Source organism: Ranitomeya variabilis, chromosome 4, assembly GCF_051348905.1.
Source record: "Ranitomeya variabilis isolate aRanVar5 chromosome 4, aRanVar5.hap1, whole genome shotgun sequence".
Taxonomy (NCBI): Eukaryota; Metazoa; Chordata; class Amphibia; order Anura; family Dendrobatidae; genus Ranitomeya; species Ranitomeya variabilis.
In genome coordinates, this window is record NC_135235.1 from 21,245,890 (window position 1) to 21,263,247 (window position 17,358).

Here is a 17,358-nt window from a genome sequence, read left to right on the forward strand (position 1 = left end):
ATGATGCTCAATACTGTATAATGGCCACACATGATGCTCCATAGTGTATAATGGCCACACATGATGCTCCATACTGTATAATGGTCACACATGATGCTCAATACTGTATAATGGCCACACATGATGCTCCATACTGTATAATGACCACACATGATGCTCCATACTGTATAATGGCCATTGGCCACACATGATGCTCCATACTGTATAACGACCACACATGATGCTCAATACTGTATAATGGCCACACAGTTCTCCATACTGTATAATGATCCCACATGATCCCCCTCACTCCTGTATGCATGGCTCATATTCCCCCCCTGTATGCATGGCTCATCTCCCTCCCATCCCATATACATGGCTCATATCCCCCCTCCTGTATGCATGGCTCATATTCCCCCTCCTGTATGCATGGCTCATATTCCCTCCCCCTGAATGCATGGCTCATATTCCCCCCCCCTGAATGCAATGCTCATAGTCTTCCCCCTGTATGCATGGCTCATATTCCCCCTCCTGTATGCATGGCTCATATCCCCCCCGAATGCATGGCTCATATTCCCCCCCAAATGCATGGCTCATATTCCCCCCCCTGTATGCATGGCTCATATTTCCCCCCCCCTGAATGCATGGCTCATATTTCCCCCCCCGTATGCATGGCTCATATTCCCCCTCCTGTATGCATGGCTCATATTCCCCCCCTGTATGCATGGCTCATATTCCCCCTCCTGTATGCATGGCTCATATTCCCCCCCTGTATGCATGGCTCATATTCCCCCCTGAATGCATGGCTCATATTCCCCCCTGAATGCATGGCTTATCTCTCCACCCCCCCGCTCCTGCTCCCATCTTGCATGGCACGCCAGCTTATGTCCTCCTTCATCCCCCATCCCCCGTCCCTCATACTCACCTGTCCCTCATACTCACCTGTCTCACATCGCGCAGCCGCGCCGACATCCCCCTCGCTCTGTCCCGACTCCCGGCATAGCACCTTCTTCCTGCGTGAGTGGTCACGTGATACCGCTCATTAAGGTCATGAATATGCACATATTCATGACCTTAATGAGCGGTACCACGTGACCGCTCATTCAGGACGAGCTGTGTACGCCGAGACCAGGCATCGCTGGATCAAGGTGAGGTGAGTAACGTCTTCAAGGAGGGAGGGCGGTTTAGGAGGCGGGATCAGAGCATCCCGTGCTGGACAGCGGGGCGAAGCAACAAAACCGGGACAGTCCCGCACAATGAGGGACGGTTGGGAGCTATGCAATAAAGCTTTTTCTACTCGCCTTCAGGGCTCTGGATCCCCTCTTTTTCTCCACAGCCCAAGTTACCTTTCTGGGCACAGAGTTTACATCTTTAAGCAGCTTTCGTCTGCAGTCATCCAGGCTCTCACTTTTCATCAATTTTAGCCTTGGATCAGTCTCATTCTTAATTTCATCCTTTAATTTGCTGATTTGCAATTTAAGCTTAAAAATACTTTGCCTTGTAACTTTAGCACTCAATCCAGCAACATAGCGAGCAGGTCTAGAAGACTCACCAGCCACCATTTCCAGCTTTCCATTACCATCAGGTCCATGCTGCAGGCCACACTCCAGGCTGGGAGCTTCCCCTGGATCATCAGCCCAGCTTCCCTCCCCTCCACCTGGGTCAGAAGCCATGCCTCCGCCCTGCTGGGAGCTCACAAACACACGTCTATCCTCTCCTATGGACAAGAATATAACTACTATAATACTGCCCCCTATGTACAAGAATATAACTACTATAATACTGCCCTATGTACAAGAATATAACTACTATAATACTGCTCCTATGTACAAGAATATAACTACTATAATACTGCTCCTATGTACAAGAATATAACTACTATAATACTGCCCTATGTACAAGAATATAACTACTATAATACTGCCCCTATGTACAAGAATATAACTACTATAATACCGCTCCTATGTACAAGAATATAACTACTATAATACCGCTCCTATGTAAATAAGAATTTGATCTGAAAGATCTGGAGAAGATCTGTATGTAGGAGGGGGCCAAAATCCCTACTGCAGTGTGTGCAAACCTGGTCAATAACTACAGGAAACGTCTGACCTCTGTAATTGCAAACAAAGGTTTCTGTACCAAATATTCAGTTCTGTTTTTCTATTATATCAAATACTTATTTCATGCAATAAAATGCAAATTAATTATGTGAAAATCATACAATGTGATTTTCTGGATTTAATTTTTAGATTCTGTCTCTCACAGGTGAAGTGTAGCTGCGATAAAAATTACTGACCTCTCCATTCTCTGTTGGGGGAAAACTTATTAGTGGATCAAACACTTATTTTCCCCACTGCAACTACAGTACTATAATACTGCCAATTATGTATTATTTTTCACCACCATGCCACTGCATCTCTCAGGTCAGGAGTCTTCTTACTGTATCTTCTACAATCTTGCACTACATCTTCACTACTGGATTTTTTCTAAACTTTGCTCCAACATTTACCACAGTATTTCCTGCTTCAATCCTGCACCAAGTCTTTAACATTCTATCATTTTCACCACCTCTTCCCTAGTGCATGTCCTTCCTTCCTTCTTTACAACATCTTCATCATTCAGACGTCTACACTTCTACACCTTTGAATCTTCCCATACGTGACTGTATATGTCTTCATCATCATTGGATTGTTTGCAATTCTGCACCATATCTTTGTCACAGGATCTTCTACACGCCTACACCAGGGCTTCGCTACTAGATCTGCTTCTACAATTTCGGACCATGTCTTCACCATTAGACTTTCTACAATCCGGCACCAGGTCTTCACCGTTGGATCTGTTTCTACAATTCATGACCACGTCTTCACCATTGGACCTTCTATGCGTCGCTATTGCAACAAGCTCTTCACCACTAGATCCGCTTCCACATTTTTGGACCACATCTTCAGCATTGGAAATTGTACACCCCTACACTAAGTTTTCACCAATGGATCTTTTTCTACAATTTTGGGCCATGTTTTCAATATTGGACCTTCTACATCCCTGCACCAGATCTTCACTACTGGATTTGCTTCTACAGTTCTGGGCCATATTTCATCCATTGTACCTTCTAAACCCCTACACCACCCCTACACCAGGACTTCACCCTCGGATCTGCTACTACGATTTTTGACCATTGTCTTCAGCATTGGACCTTCAACACTCCTGCACAAGGTCTTCATCAATGGATCTGCTTCCACAGCTTTGGACTATGTCTTCATCATTGGGCCTTCTATGCCCCTACATAATGCCTTCACTACTGGATCTGCTTCTATAATTGTGGACCATGTCTTCACCATTGAAACTTCTACTTGGGTCTTCACAACTGGAACTTCTTCTACGGTACGCGACTATAATTTCACCATTTGACCTTCTACACTTCTGCACCAGGTCTTCGGATCCGATCATACTTATGTTGACTTCCATTCTTGTGACTCCTGCTTCAATTACCTAAAACTTAAGATTATTGACCTTTACGTCTATATATCTTTGCTTCTGTCTTCTGATTTGGTAGATTTATCATGTGGAGAGCCTTCAGCCTGGGGTTTCTTGAAGGACACTCATGAGAAATAACTCATTGGACCTGGGATGCCACCGGCTTTAGGTGATATACTGTTCTTATTTTCTGCAGCACAGTTTCCTTTTATGAGGTTTTCTTGTAGTTTTCTGTAATAAAAGTGTAAAGAGGACCAAGTGTAAAGTGGCCTGGTTTCTGCCCCGATGTTATTCTGCTGCCCCCTTCAAATTGCTGTTTTTTGTTGTTGTTTGTTTTTAATCCGCCATGCGGTCCCAGAGATTTGGGCCTTTTATTTAGTGCTAATTTTTAAGATCTATTTCCAAGGTGGGGTGGCTCACAGGGTACAAATCAGCAGCCTAAAGATAAGCCCCCAGAGAATCCTTGGTATAGACCTTAAAATTTCCCTATTAAACACTTAGAAGAAAAAGCCCATGTCTCAGAGGATTCCATAGACTTTATACAATTGTAGTAAGTCTTACCTTGTGATTGAGTGCTTGGCCTGTGGTTGTCATGATGAATGTTCCTATTCACTGACAGCAAGAAGAGATCTTGAAAATGACGAGAAAGTGAAATACAAAGTAGAAAGAAGCGGAAGTTTTCACTATAAAGGGTTTCAGCTTTATTCACAGAAAACCCCATTATTCCTGAAGGAACTGACCTGGAAAGACCCCCAGAGTGGAGCGACCCTGGCGGGCTGCAGAGTATGGATTTCCTCTCCCCGCTGTAGGATTGCAGCACATCTCACATAATTATAGAGTAAGATCTCTGTAATAATAGAAGATGAAGGTGCGGAGGAATCGCTGCACATGTCAGCAATCAATCCGCGGCGTGGAACCTGGAATTAGTGGCTGCGTGCGGACCCAGACCTGTCATTATGTCACATGCAACCTGGCCCCCATAATAACGACCAGGAGCCTTAATCCCAGATCTGCTGCCGCTCTGACCACAGCTGCCAGGCATCCGGGGGCGACACCAGTATTCATACATACCACTATATGCTAGAACCATATACCATCCATTATAGTCATTGGAAAAAATCCAAGTCCTTGAGTCGACCTCTAGGATTAAACGTCTTCAAGAGAAAGCGGCTGCAGTGACGAGCGGTGACATAATTAAGGTTACCGAAGGTCACAGGCGGTGGTTCTCATGGTAATCTCTGTGTGAGGCAGCCTGTGAACTGCAATAACCTTACTGTAAGGTCACCTGAGTTCATAGCAGCTGGTTCTCACACTGTGCAGCAGTGCTGTACTGATGATCAATTGTGAGTCCGGAACTCGTCACTCAACAGTCCGACACTTGAGCTACCATGAGACCGATGGCTGTGAACTCAGGTAATCTTAAAGTTTACCTGAGTTTACAGCCACCGGGTCTCCAGGTTGCCGTGAGACCCGGACACCATGTGGGAACCTCTAAAGGACATTTTAAGGTCCTGCTGTTGGACCACCTGGAGACTGTGAACTAAGGTTACATTGGGTGTATATTTTACTGAACGATCCCCCTTATTTTTATTAACAAGCTGAGGGAAAGCAGATAGCTTGGTGCTGGTGTTCTTATTCTGGGATGGGGCCAATATCCATAAAGGTTCTCAGCCTATTAATATCAGCTCACAGCTGTCTGTTTAGACTTTCCTGGTTATTAAAAAGGGGGTAGCAAAAAATTATGTGGGTCTCCACTATTTTTGATAACCAAAAAAGGCTAAACAGGCAGCTGCAGGCTGATCTTAATAGTCTGGGAAACAGACATGGATATTGGCCCCCTCCCAGCCCTCAGCTGCCACAGAAATCCATTCATCCATTAAAAGTGCCAATTGAGACTTTTAGCCTCAGCTCTTCCAGCTTGCCCTGGTGCATTGGCAAGAGGGGTAATAGTGTATGGGGTTTATGTCAGATTTTAAATGTCATCTGACATCAAGCCCAAAGGTTACTAATGGAGAGGTGTCTATTAGAGCCCCCCATTACTAACCCAGTAAATTAAAAGAAAAAAATACACAGGAAAAAAACATTTTATTTGAATAATGACTCCCCTACATACGCCCTGGTGTACCTATTAATTAATATAAAACAAATCTCTGCAGATCCGACAATATTCAACTAGGTCCCACATTATACACGGATTTTCTCACAGGCGATCACGTCAGTAACATCAGCGTCCATGAGCCATAAGACTGCAGAGGTTATTTAAGGTTGTTTCTATCGAACGATGATATTACGTTTGGACTGTATGTTGTCTAGCCTCACGCCATTCTATTATTTCTATCCAGTCTGTTGGGTAAATTAATTAACTCAATGTTTACTGACTAATTTAAGGGATTTAAGTAATTTTTCTATCCACATTTGTGTGCAGGGCAATTGTCCTGCTCTCACCCCCATTTTGCTTCCTTTGCAGCCCCTTAGCCCTTACTATGACCATTTTACAGCCATTTTGCAGCACTGAAGTTCGGGTCCCCAGTGACTTCTACTGAGTTCCGAGTCAAGTTCAGACCCAAACCGAACTTTTAACACAAGTTTGGCCAAACCTGCCGAACCCAAACTTCCACGGGTTCGCTCATCACTAATCATGGACACTGAAAATGTCATCAAGAAGTGGCTTAAATTTGGTGCAACAGTGACATTACCTAGAACTGGAAGTCCCTCAAAAATTGATGAAAAAACAAGAAGAAAATTGGTCTGGGAGGCTGCTAAGAGGCCGGCAGCAACATTAAAGCTGGTTGTGTCCTGCATGTGACAATAATCTCCCGTTTTCTTCATATACAGTGGGTCGGGCGGCAAATCGGAAGGCTCGTATTACAAAGAAAAACATTCAAGCCCAACTGTGTTTTACCAAAAACCTCCATCACGTCTGCCAAAATCATGTGGGAAATGTGTTATGTTTGCTGAGATCAAGGGGGAATTTTTTGGGCCATAATTCCAAAAGGCACAAAGCCAACACTGCTCATCACCAGAAAATCACCATCCCCACAGTGAAGCCTGGTGGGGGCAGCATTGTGCTTTGGGGCTGTTTTTTGGCAGCTGGAACTGCAGCTTTAATCGAGGTGGAGGGACTTATGAACAGTCCAAATATCAGACAATTCTGCAATAAAACCTTCCGGCCTCTGCTAAAAAACTGAAAATGAGGAGGAATTTCACCTTTCGGCTTGACAATGACTCAAACCGCTTCATCAGAAGAAGTGTAAACTTCTGGAATGGCCCCCCAGCCTGAGCCCAGACCTGAACCCTGAACCTGAACCCTGTGGTGACCTGAAGAGGGCTCTGTACACAAGACATGCCCCTGAAATCTGACATTTGTGGAGCTGCTACAAGGAGGAGTGGGTAAAGTTCGACACTTCTAGATGTGTCACGCTGATAGACCCCGACCCAAAACAGATCCCGCCAAGTTTCCTTTGCCACCCCAGATACGCCCCGGTCTATGAAAGCCTGAGTATCCAGAGGAGACACACAGACATCATGTAAACCTCACCTTGTTACATTGTTGCAATTTTGATGAAGGTCACCGTTTCCCGTTGTGTCCAAATCCTTCAAGTGTCGCCGGCTCGTTAGGTTTTGCGACTTTCAATTCCACCTCCCCTTTCCCCCCTCCAACACCCGAGACGAGATGTTTAATTAAGTTTTACATAGATTTTAATTTGTCTCCGGTTCCCACCTTACTTGAGAGATACATGAGGCACATGGCGATAGCAGGATTATCCGCCGTTCTCCATTATCCGTCTCGCAGGTCTGATCGGCTCACACAGAGATCTCTGATGATAATTACAAAACATGAAAGTGCTTCTCCCATCTCGTATGCAAAAACGAACCAAAGCCACATTTTAATTTTCCTTCCCCTCTTAAAGCTGCACCCTGATGAGGGGATGCGCTCGCCGGCGCTGCGTACAGGACTGAACAGGCCGTAAGTCTGCGGATAACACGGGACGCTCTTAATGGAAGCGATTGTATGTCTAATTCACTACCTGAGATACAAATATATTCCTTTTAGGGTCAATGTGTTACAGGCCGAAATACTTCACCGGAAATTTCAGTGCAAATCTGTGTGTATTCGCAGTAATATCCTCATGTAGCCACCTGCAGAATCTGAGCTCCTTCCACATAGAAAAGTCTGCAGCCCGTGGCAGAGATCGGTGAAATCTGCAATCCGCTGCGGATCAGTAGCTGGTACATAGACTTTATCCTGCAGCGGCCACTACAGGAGAACTGTGGTATTACACCCTGACTATTCAAAATATTGGGAGACCACTAAGCACATGATTGTGGCGAATCCTCCAGGGCAGAAGATGCTTCTTGCTGTCGCTCTCCGCTCCAGCTGACTCGGGACACGCTGGGAAGTTAAACATTTGCAAAACCTGAAAAGCCAAAAGGTTGGAGAGCACTCTATAAGGGCCATATGGACATCACAGATTGGGATATTTTGCATGGAAAGGAACCCATTTTATTTGAGAGAAGACGCACATCAGCATCAGTGGTGGACACCGACAACAGATTATAGAGACCATTAAACCCATTGGGGTGTCTCAACTTAAACTTCATTGCAGGAAAAATGTGCAATTACCTGTAGAGGAATCAGCGCCGATCATCTGATCAGCAGATGACATAACCCTTATTATCCCTATTAATTATGTAGCACCAACATCATGGCTCCCATCTGTCATGGACCTTGTTTAGGATTATGGAACCAAACACTGTAGCCCTTCTGAGATCAGTATGGGCAGAACGTTTGGGCATTTGTTGGCAGTCGTTCCATCATCTGCCGGTGCTTGTGTCAGTCTTCACCGCAGTCCTGGCATTCTGTTCATGAACAGGTAGTAGATATTGCCCATGACCTGCAATGCCCTGGTCTCCGCCATGATGAGAGTTGTAGTTTCGTGGCAGCTCATAGACCTCTGTCCTCGGGGCTCAGCTTCCTCGTCGTAAATCGGGACAATTACAGCAGCACAGAGGGTTTCATCATTCCACCTCGTAAATGACTCACGGTCGCCATAAGACAATGAATCGCCATCGAGAAATGTCTGCCGCTAATGAAATAGAATTGGAGCCTTTAGTGTTTCTGGGGAATGGCTATTGTTCACTAATTATCTGGATTTGTGCTCGTCAAGATAAGAAACTAAAGAGAAACTGGAGAAAATGTATCAGATGCTTCTGTCTTAAAGGGCAAGCCCCCCCCCTAAAATAAGGTAAAGTGCCCAGTAACTATAAGTCTGATTCTGTCGGGTCTGTACGCAGACGAATCTGGGAAAGTTGGGTGACAATTCATTTTGTCTGCAGTGATGGACCCTTGAGGAAGCCACAGTGTCGGCGAAACGTGCTGGTCCTGCTGGTTTATTGACCGCTCTTAAATCCAGGACCGCGCTGCATTGTATCCTATCCAGGTTTTTGACACTACTAGCTCTGACACCAGCTCTTGGTGGGATTTGTGCCCCTTATGCCAGTTCTTTTGACTTCAGATTGACACATACTGTCTCTAGGATTGTGTGCAACTTATTTGCAGTTTGTTATTTTTCCTGTGCTGATTTGTTAGTATTGCACTTGCATGTAGAACTTACTATTTTGTCTTATACGGACATGTGACCCTTTAGACCCCGTGTGTCACTTCTTCTGATTTAGGTGACACCATTTGTTATTTCTAGTGCGATACTTCTTTGTGTCAAACATATTTACCAGTCAGTTATATCTAACCATTGTACAGGTGCCAATAATACCCTTTGTCTCCTGTATGTTACTTTATATATGGTCAGAGCCTTTATTTGTATTATTGTTTATTATGTATTCTGCTTCTTCCCTTTAATACAATCCAATGCAGCTGAAAACATTTGTAAACAGTGTTGTGGTTCTTTTGTCTTCTTTGGTATTATCCATTTTCTCAGGATTTGCTACATTTTTTGGTCCTAGCACTGGCAGGGTCGCAGCCGTATTATGGGCTTTTGTGTCATTTTTGACATTTTAATTCCTTTTAAATTGTTTGTTGCAGTTTATATTTCCATAAAATGTCTATTTTTACATGGTGATCCCTTATAGTAGGTTTCTTTCTCTTTTTGTTTCTTCATTTGTGTCATTTAGACATGTTTCAGGTGGATCGCTAACATATGGTGGTGCCCTCATCACCTTGTTTGTTTCTGGGGAATGGATACTGTTCAGTGTTAATCTAGATAGATACTAAAGAGAAACTGGACACAATGTATCAAATGATTCTGTCTTAAAGGGCAACACCCATAAAATAATGAAAGTCCCCAGTAACTATAACTCCTACTCTATCTGGTCTGTACTGGGAAAGTTGGGTGACAACTAATTTTCCCTGCAGGACATCTCCACTCTGCAGCCTGTCACTCCTCTGCAGACTATCGCTTCTATAGCAAGTTTCCAAATGTCAGAAGCCATTGGATTTCTTTGTGATTTGAGTCACAGTCCCTGGTATTTCGTGGGTCACATTACAATCGCATTCTAGCAGCAGAATAGAGCGATCTTCGCCCGTGCAATCTAAAAAACCAGCCACGTGGCCCCAGCCGTAGTGATATGCTGCTGAGCACATCCCTTTAAATAATTTGCATTCAGCTTTGGAGGCAACCAAATAGCTGCCATTGTCGATATCGACCTTCACTTAAAGGGGCTGCTGCTTTTTTCAGAGCTCATCGTTCAGAGCGCCCCACAGTCTCCAAATATTGGTTTTACCCACCCCTTACAAATATATTCCAGCTTGATCTTTTGTCAAAGCACAAATCCACTTTTTGGCATTTGTCAGCTCCAAAAGAAAAGGGCTTCAGTAATTACAAAGACATAACTAGACATAAACTGTAATCAGATACTTAAAGGTAAATGTTCCCTTGGACTGGGACAAAGAAGGAGTTCCCCTTTAAATTGCCCATCCTTGTTTGAGCCTCTGTAATAACTTCTCTCAGTCTCCCCCTAGTGGTAAGACCTGAGAATTACTCCTCAGCTGCCTAGATTTGGCCCAGATAATACTAGATCAGATTTATTATGGGTCGCTCATCAGGTAAATACCAGTTAATTCTGGGCACGACATGGAGATCAATGCAGCGTCTCAGAGAAGCGCTGGCACATCCCGTCCCTGTATATTAGGAATACAATTATCTCTGAAGAGCAAATATACTTAGGCGGCTTTTCATTTACTCAGAAACCAAGATTTCAATTCTTCCTACTGCACGAAGGTTCATTTTTCTTCTTTTCTGCTTCTTATCAGCAATATTCAACCCTTCTATTGGTTTTCTTTCATAAATACCTAATGAAATTTACCAAGTTTTCCCTGAAATAAAAAAGAAAAGATGTTGCTGCAGCTTTGGATGTGACCAGAGGATTACAGATAATGTAACAAAAAAGTAATTAAAACTATTTACAAATAAGGAACATATAATATGTAACAACCACATTCCATCAGCCACAGAAAAGAGAAATCCTCAGAGAGCGAAGGCTTCTGTATGGGAATAAGCCAGGGGTGCAACTCTTCAATAAGGCAGAGACCTAAAACCGCACAGTAAGAGCGGTCTCACTATAGAGCTCTATACTGTAAGAGCGGTCACACTATAGAGCTCTATACTGTAAGAGCGGTCACACTATAGAGCTCTATACTGTAAGAGCGGTCACACTATAGAGCTCTGTACTGTAAGAGCGGTCACACTATAGAGCTTTGTACTGTGAGAGCGGTCACACTATAGAGCTCTGTACTGTAAGAGCGGTCACACTATAGAGCTCTATACTGTAAGAGCGGTCACACTATAGAGCTCTATACTGTAAGAGCGGTCACACTATAGAGCTCTATACTGTAAGAGCGGTCACACTATAGAGCTCTGTACTGTAAGAGCGGTCACACTATAGAGCTGTGTACTGTAAGAGCGGTCACACTATAGAGCTGTGTACTGTAAGAGCGGTCACACTATAGAGCTCTGTACTGTAAGAGCGGTCACACTATAGAGCTCTATACTGTAAGAGCGGTCACACTATAGAGCTTTGTACTGTGAGAGCGGTCACACTATAGAGCTCTGTACTGTAAGAGCGGTCACACTATAGAGCTGTGTACTGTAAGGGCGATCACACTATAGAGCTGTGTACTGTAAGAGCGGTCACACTATAGAGCTGTATACTGTGAGAGCGGTCACACTATAGAGCTCTGTACTGTAAGAGCGGTCACACTATAGAGCTCTGTACTGTAAGAGCGGTCACACTATAGAGCTCTGTACTGTAAGAGCGGTCACACTATAGAGCTGTGTACTGTAAGAGCGGTCACACTATAGAGCTGTGTACTGTAAGAGCGGTCACACTATAGAGCTGTGTACTGTAAGGGCGGTCACACTATAGAGCTCTGTACTGTAAGAGCGGTCACACTATAGAGCTCTGTACTATAAGAGCGGTCACACTATAGAGCTGTGTACTGTAAGAGCGGTCACACTATAGAGCTCTGTACTGTAAGAGCGGTCACACTATAGAGCTGTATACTGTGAGAGCGGTCACACTATAGAGCTCTGTACTGTAAGAGCGGTCACACTATAGAGCTCTGTACTGTAAGAGCGGTCACACTATAGAGCTGTGCACTGTAAGAACGGTCACACTATAGAGCTCTGTACTGTAAGAGCGGTCACACTATAGAGCTGTGTACGTTAAGAGCGGTCACACTATAGAGCTGTGTACTGTAAGAGCGGTCACACTATAGAGCTGTGTACTGTAAGAGCGGTCACACTATAGAGCTCTGTACTGTAAGAGCGGTCACACTATAGAGCTCTGTACTGTAAGAGCGGTCACACTATAGAGCTGTGTACTGTAAGAACGGTCACACTATAGAGCTCTGTACTGTAAGAGCGGTCACACTATAGAGCTCTGTACTGTAAGAGCGGTCACACTATAGAGCTCTGTACTGTAAGAGCGGTCACACTATAGAGCTCTGTACTGTAAGAACGGTCACACTATAGAGCTCTGTACTGTAAGAGCGGTCACACTATAGAGCTCTGTACTGTAAGAACGGTCACACTATAGAGCTCTGTACTGTAAGAGCGGTCACACTATAGAGCTCTGTACTGTAAGAGCGGTCACACTATAGAGCTCTGTACTGTAAGAGCGGTCACACTATAGAGCTCTGTACTGTAAGAGCGGTCACACTATAGAGCTCTGTACTGTAAGAGCGGTCACACTATAGAGCTGTGTACTGTAAGAACGGTCACACTATAGAGCTCTGTACTGTAAGAACGGTCACACTATGGAGCTCTGTACTGTAAGAGCGGTCACACTATAGAGCTGTGTACTGTAAGAGCGGTCACACTATAGAGCTGTGTACTGTAAGAGCGATCACACTATAGAGCTGTGTACTGTAAGAGCGGTCACACTATAGAGCTCTGTACTGTAAGAGCGGTCACACTATAGAGCTGTGTACTGTAAGAGCGGTCACACTATAGAGCTCTGTACTGTAAGAGCGGTCACACTATAGAGCTCTGTACTGTAAGAGCGGTCACACTATAGAGCTGTGTACTGTAAGAGCGGTCACACTATAGAGCTCTGTACTGTAAGAGCGGTCACACTATAGAGCTCTGTACTGTAAGAGAGGTCACACTATAGAGCTCTGTACTGTAAGAGCGGTCACACTATAGAGCTGTATACTGTAAGAGCGGTCACACTATAGAGCTGTGTACTGTAAGAGCGGTCACACTATAGAGCTCTGTACTGTAAGAGCGGTCACACTATAGAGCTCTGTACTGTAAGAGCGGTCACACTATAGAGCTGTGTACTGTAAGAGCGATCACACTATAGAGCTGTGTACTGTAAGAGCGGTCACACTATAGAGCTCTGTACTGTAAGAGCGGTCACACTATAGAGCTGTGTACTGTAAGAGCGGTCACACTATAGAGCTCTGTACTGTAAGAGCGGTCACACTATAGAGCTCTGTACTGTAAGAGCGGTCACACTATAGAGCTCTGTACTGTAAGAGAGGTCACACTATAGAGCTCTGTACTGTAAGAGCGGTCACACTATAGAGCTGTGTACTGTAAGAGCGGTCACACTATAGAGCTCTGTACTGTAAGAGCGGTCACACTATAGAGCTCTGTACTGTAAGAGAGGTCACACTATAGAGCTCTGTACTGTAAGAGCGGTCACACTATAGAGCTGTATACTGTAAGAGCGGTCACACTATAGAGCTCTGTACTGTAAAAGCGGTCACACTATAGAGCTCTGTACTGTAAGAGCGGTCACACTATAGAGCTGTATACTGTAAGAGCGGTCACACTATAGAGCTCTGTACTGTAAGAGCGGTCACACTATAGAGCTCTGTACTGTAAGAGCGGTCACACTATAGAGCTCTGTACTGTAAGAGCGATCACACTATAGAGCTCTGTTCTGTAAGAGCGATCACACTATAGAGCTCTGTACTGTAAGAGCGGTCACACTATAGAGCTCTGTACTGTAAGAGCGGTCACACTATAGAGCTCTGTACTGTAGGAGCGGTCACACTATAGAGCTCTGTACTGTAAGAGCGGTCACTGTTGTGAATTTGGATTCTGGGCTCCCCCGGTGGCCGCTTGTGGAATTGGACTTGTCATCCTCTTTCCTGTTTCACCTGGTTCCATCAGTAGTGGGTGTCGCTATTTAAGCTCATTTCTCTGGTGGTTTCTTGCCGGTCAACAATGTTATCTGATGCCTCTCAGTGCTTGTTCCTGCTTCTAGACAACTACTAGATAAGTTGGACTTCTGTCCATGTTTTGTTTTGCCTATTTGTTCCAGTTCACAGCTGAAGTTTTGTTACTGTGTCTGGAAAGCTCTCGTTGATCAGGGATTGCTACTCTGGCGTTATGAGTTAATGCCAGAGTTTAAGGTCATCTCTGGATGGTGTTTTGTTAGTGTTTTTCTGCTGACCATGAAAGTATACTATCTGTCTTCTGCTATCTAGTAAGCGGACCTCAAATTTGCTAAGACTATTTTCCTGCTGCGTTTGTTGTTTCATCTGAACTCACCGTCATTATATGTGGGGGGCTACTGTCTTCTTTGGAATATTTCTCTAGAGGTGAGCCAGGTCTTATATTTCCCTCTGCTAGCTATTTAGGTCTTAGGCCAGAGCTGGGCATCTAGCGATAAATAGGAAATGCTACCTGGCTATTTCTAGTTGCGCGGCAGGCTTAGTTCATGGTCAGTATAGTTCCATCTTCCGAGAGCTTGTCCCTCTATAGGCTTGCTATGATCTCTGCCTGCAGAGATCATGACAGTTTGACCGGCCAATAAAGTGTTAAAGACCCAGGTTGAGAAAGGAGAGTTATAAGAAGTCTGCTGGAATTTTTTTTTTTTTTTTTTTTCCTCCAGTCTGCCTTGCTGCAGTCTTTTTTCTCTCTCTCCTCCTAATCTCTGTATGCTCTGTGTGCACCTGACAATAATGGATCTCCAGAGTGTAACTGCGGGTTTGAATAATCTCATCACGAAAGTACAAAATTTACAAGATTTTGTGGTACATGCTCCGGTATCTGAGCCGAGAATTCCTTTGCCGGAGTTCTTCACAGGGAATAGAGCTAGCTTCCAGAATTTCCGAAATAATTGTAAGCTTTATTTGTCCCTGAAGTCTCGTTCAGCTGGAGACCCTGCTCAGCAGGTTAGGATTGTGATTTCCTTGCTCAGGGGTGACCCTCAAGATTGGGCCTTCTCATTGCCAGCAGGGGATCCTGCGTTACGCGATGTGGATGCGTTTTTTCTGGCCTTGGGCTTGCTTTATGAGGAACCTCATTTGGAACTTCAGGCAGAAAAAACTTTGATGGCACTATCTCAGGGGCAAGACGAAGCTGAAGTTTTCTGCCAAAAATTCCGTAAATGGTCTGTGCTTACTCAGTGGAATGAGTGCGCCTTGGCGGCAACTTTCAGAGAAGGTCTCTCTGATGCCGTTAAGGATGTTATGGTGGGGTTCCCTTTGCCTGCAGGTCTGAATGAGTCCATGACAATGGCTATTCAGATTGATAGGCGTCTGCGGGAGCGCAAACCGGTGCACCATCTGGCGGTGTCTATGGAAAAGACGCCAGAAAGTATGCAGTGTGATAGAATTCTGTCCAGGAGCGAGCGACAGAATTTTAGACGGAAGAATGGATTGTGTTTCTATTGTGGGGATTCTACTCATGTTATATCAGCATGCTCTAGGCGTACAAAGAAGCTTGATAAGTCTGTTTCCATTGGCACCATTCAGTCTAAGTTTATTTTGTCTGTAACCCTGATTTGCTCTTTGTCATCCATTGCCACGGACGCCTATGTTGACTCTGGCGCCGCTCTGAGTCTTATGGATTGGTCCTTTGCCAATCGTTGTGGTTTTGATTTAGAGCCTTTGGAGACTCTTATTCCTCTGAAGGGGATTGACTCCACCCCATTGGCTAATAATAAACCACAATACTGGACACAAGTAACCATGCGTATCAATCCGGATCACCAGGAGATTATTCGTTTCCTGGTGCTGTATAATTTACATGACGATTTGGTACTGGGATTGCCATGGTTGCAGTCTCACAACCCAGTCTTGGACTGGAGAGCAATGTCTGTGTTGAGCTGGGGATGTAAGGGTATTCATGGGGACGTACCTTTGGTTTCTATTTCGTCGTCCATTCCCTCTGAAGTCCCTGAGTTCCTCTCTGATTATCAAGACGTCTTTGACGAACCCAAGCTTGGGTCGTTACCTCCGCACCGTGAGTGCGATTGTGCCATAGATTTGATACCGGGTTGTAAATATCCAAAGGGTCGTTTGTTTAATTTGTCTGTGCCGGAACATGCTGCTATGCGGGAATATATAAAGGAGTCTTTGGAAAAGGGATATATTCGTCCATCTTCTTCTCCCTTGGGAGCTGGGTTTTTCTTTGTCTCAAAAAAAGACGGCTCTTTGAGACCATGTATCGATTATCGGCTTCTGAATAAGATCACTGTTAAGTATCAATACCCATTGCCATTGCTTACTGATTTGTTTGCTCGTATAGAGGGTGCTAAGTGGTTCTCTAAAATTGATCTTCGTGGGGCGTATAATTTGGTGCGGATCAGGCAGGGGGATGAGTGGAAGACCGCATTTAATACGCCCGAGGGCCACTTTGAGTATTTGGTCATGCCTTTTGGTCTTTCTAATGCCCCTTCAGTTTTCCAGTCTTTTATGCATGATATTTTCCGCGATTTTCTGGATAGATTTATGATAATATATCTGGATGATATTCTGATTTTTTCTGATGACTGGGACTCTCATGTCCAGCAGGTCAGGAGAGTTTTTCAGGTTCTGCGGTCTAATTCTTTATGTGTGAAGGGGTCTAAGTGCGTTTTTGGGGTCCAGAAAATTTCCTTTTTGGGGTATATTTTTTCTCCCTCTTCCATTGAGATGGATCCCGTCAAGGTGCAAGCTATTTGTGACTGGACTCAGCCCTCCTCTCTTAAGGGTCTTCAGAGATTTTTGGGCTTTGCCAACTTTTACCGCCGATTTATTGCTGGTTTTTCGGATGTCGTTAAACCACTGACTGATTTGACCAGACAAGGCGCTGATGTTGCTAATTGGTCCCCTCATGCTGTAGAGGCCTTTCAGGAGCTTAAGCGCCGTTTTGCCTCTGCCCCTGTGTTGCGTCAGCCTGATGTGAATCTGCCTTTTCAGGTTGAGGTTGACGCTTCGGAGATCGGAGCTGGGGCAGTGTTGTCGCAGAAAGGTTCCGACTGCTCCGTTATTAGGCCTTGTGCCTTCTTTTCTCGCAAATTTTCGCCCGCAGAGCGGAATTATGATGTTGGGAATCGGGAGCTTTTGGCCATGAAGTGGGCGTTTGAGGAGTGGCGCCATTGGCTCGAGGGGGCTAGGCATCAGGTGGTGGTATTGACTGACCACAAAAATTTGATTTATCTTGAGAC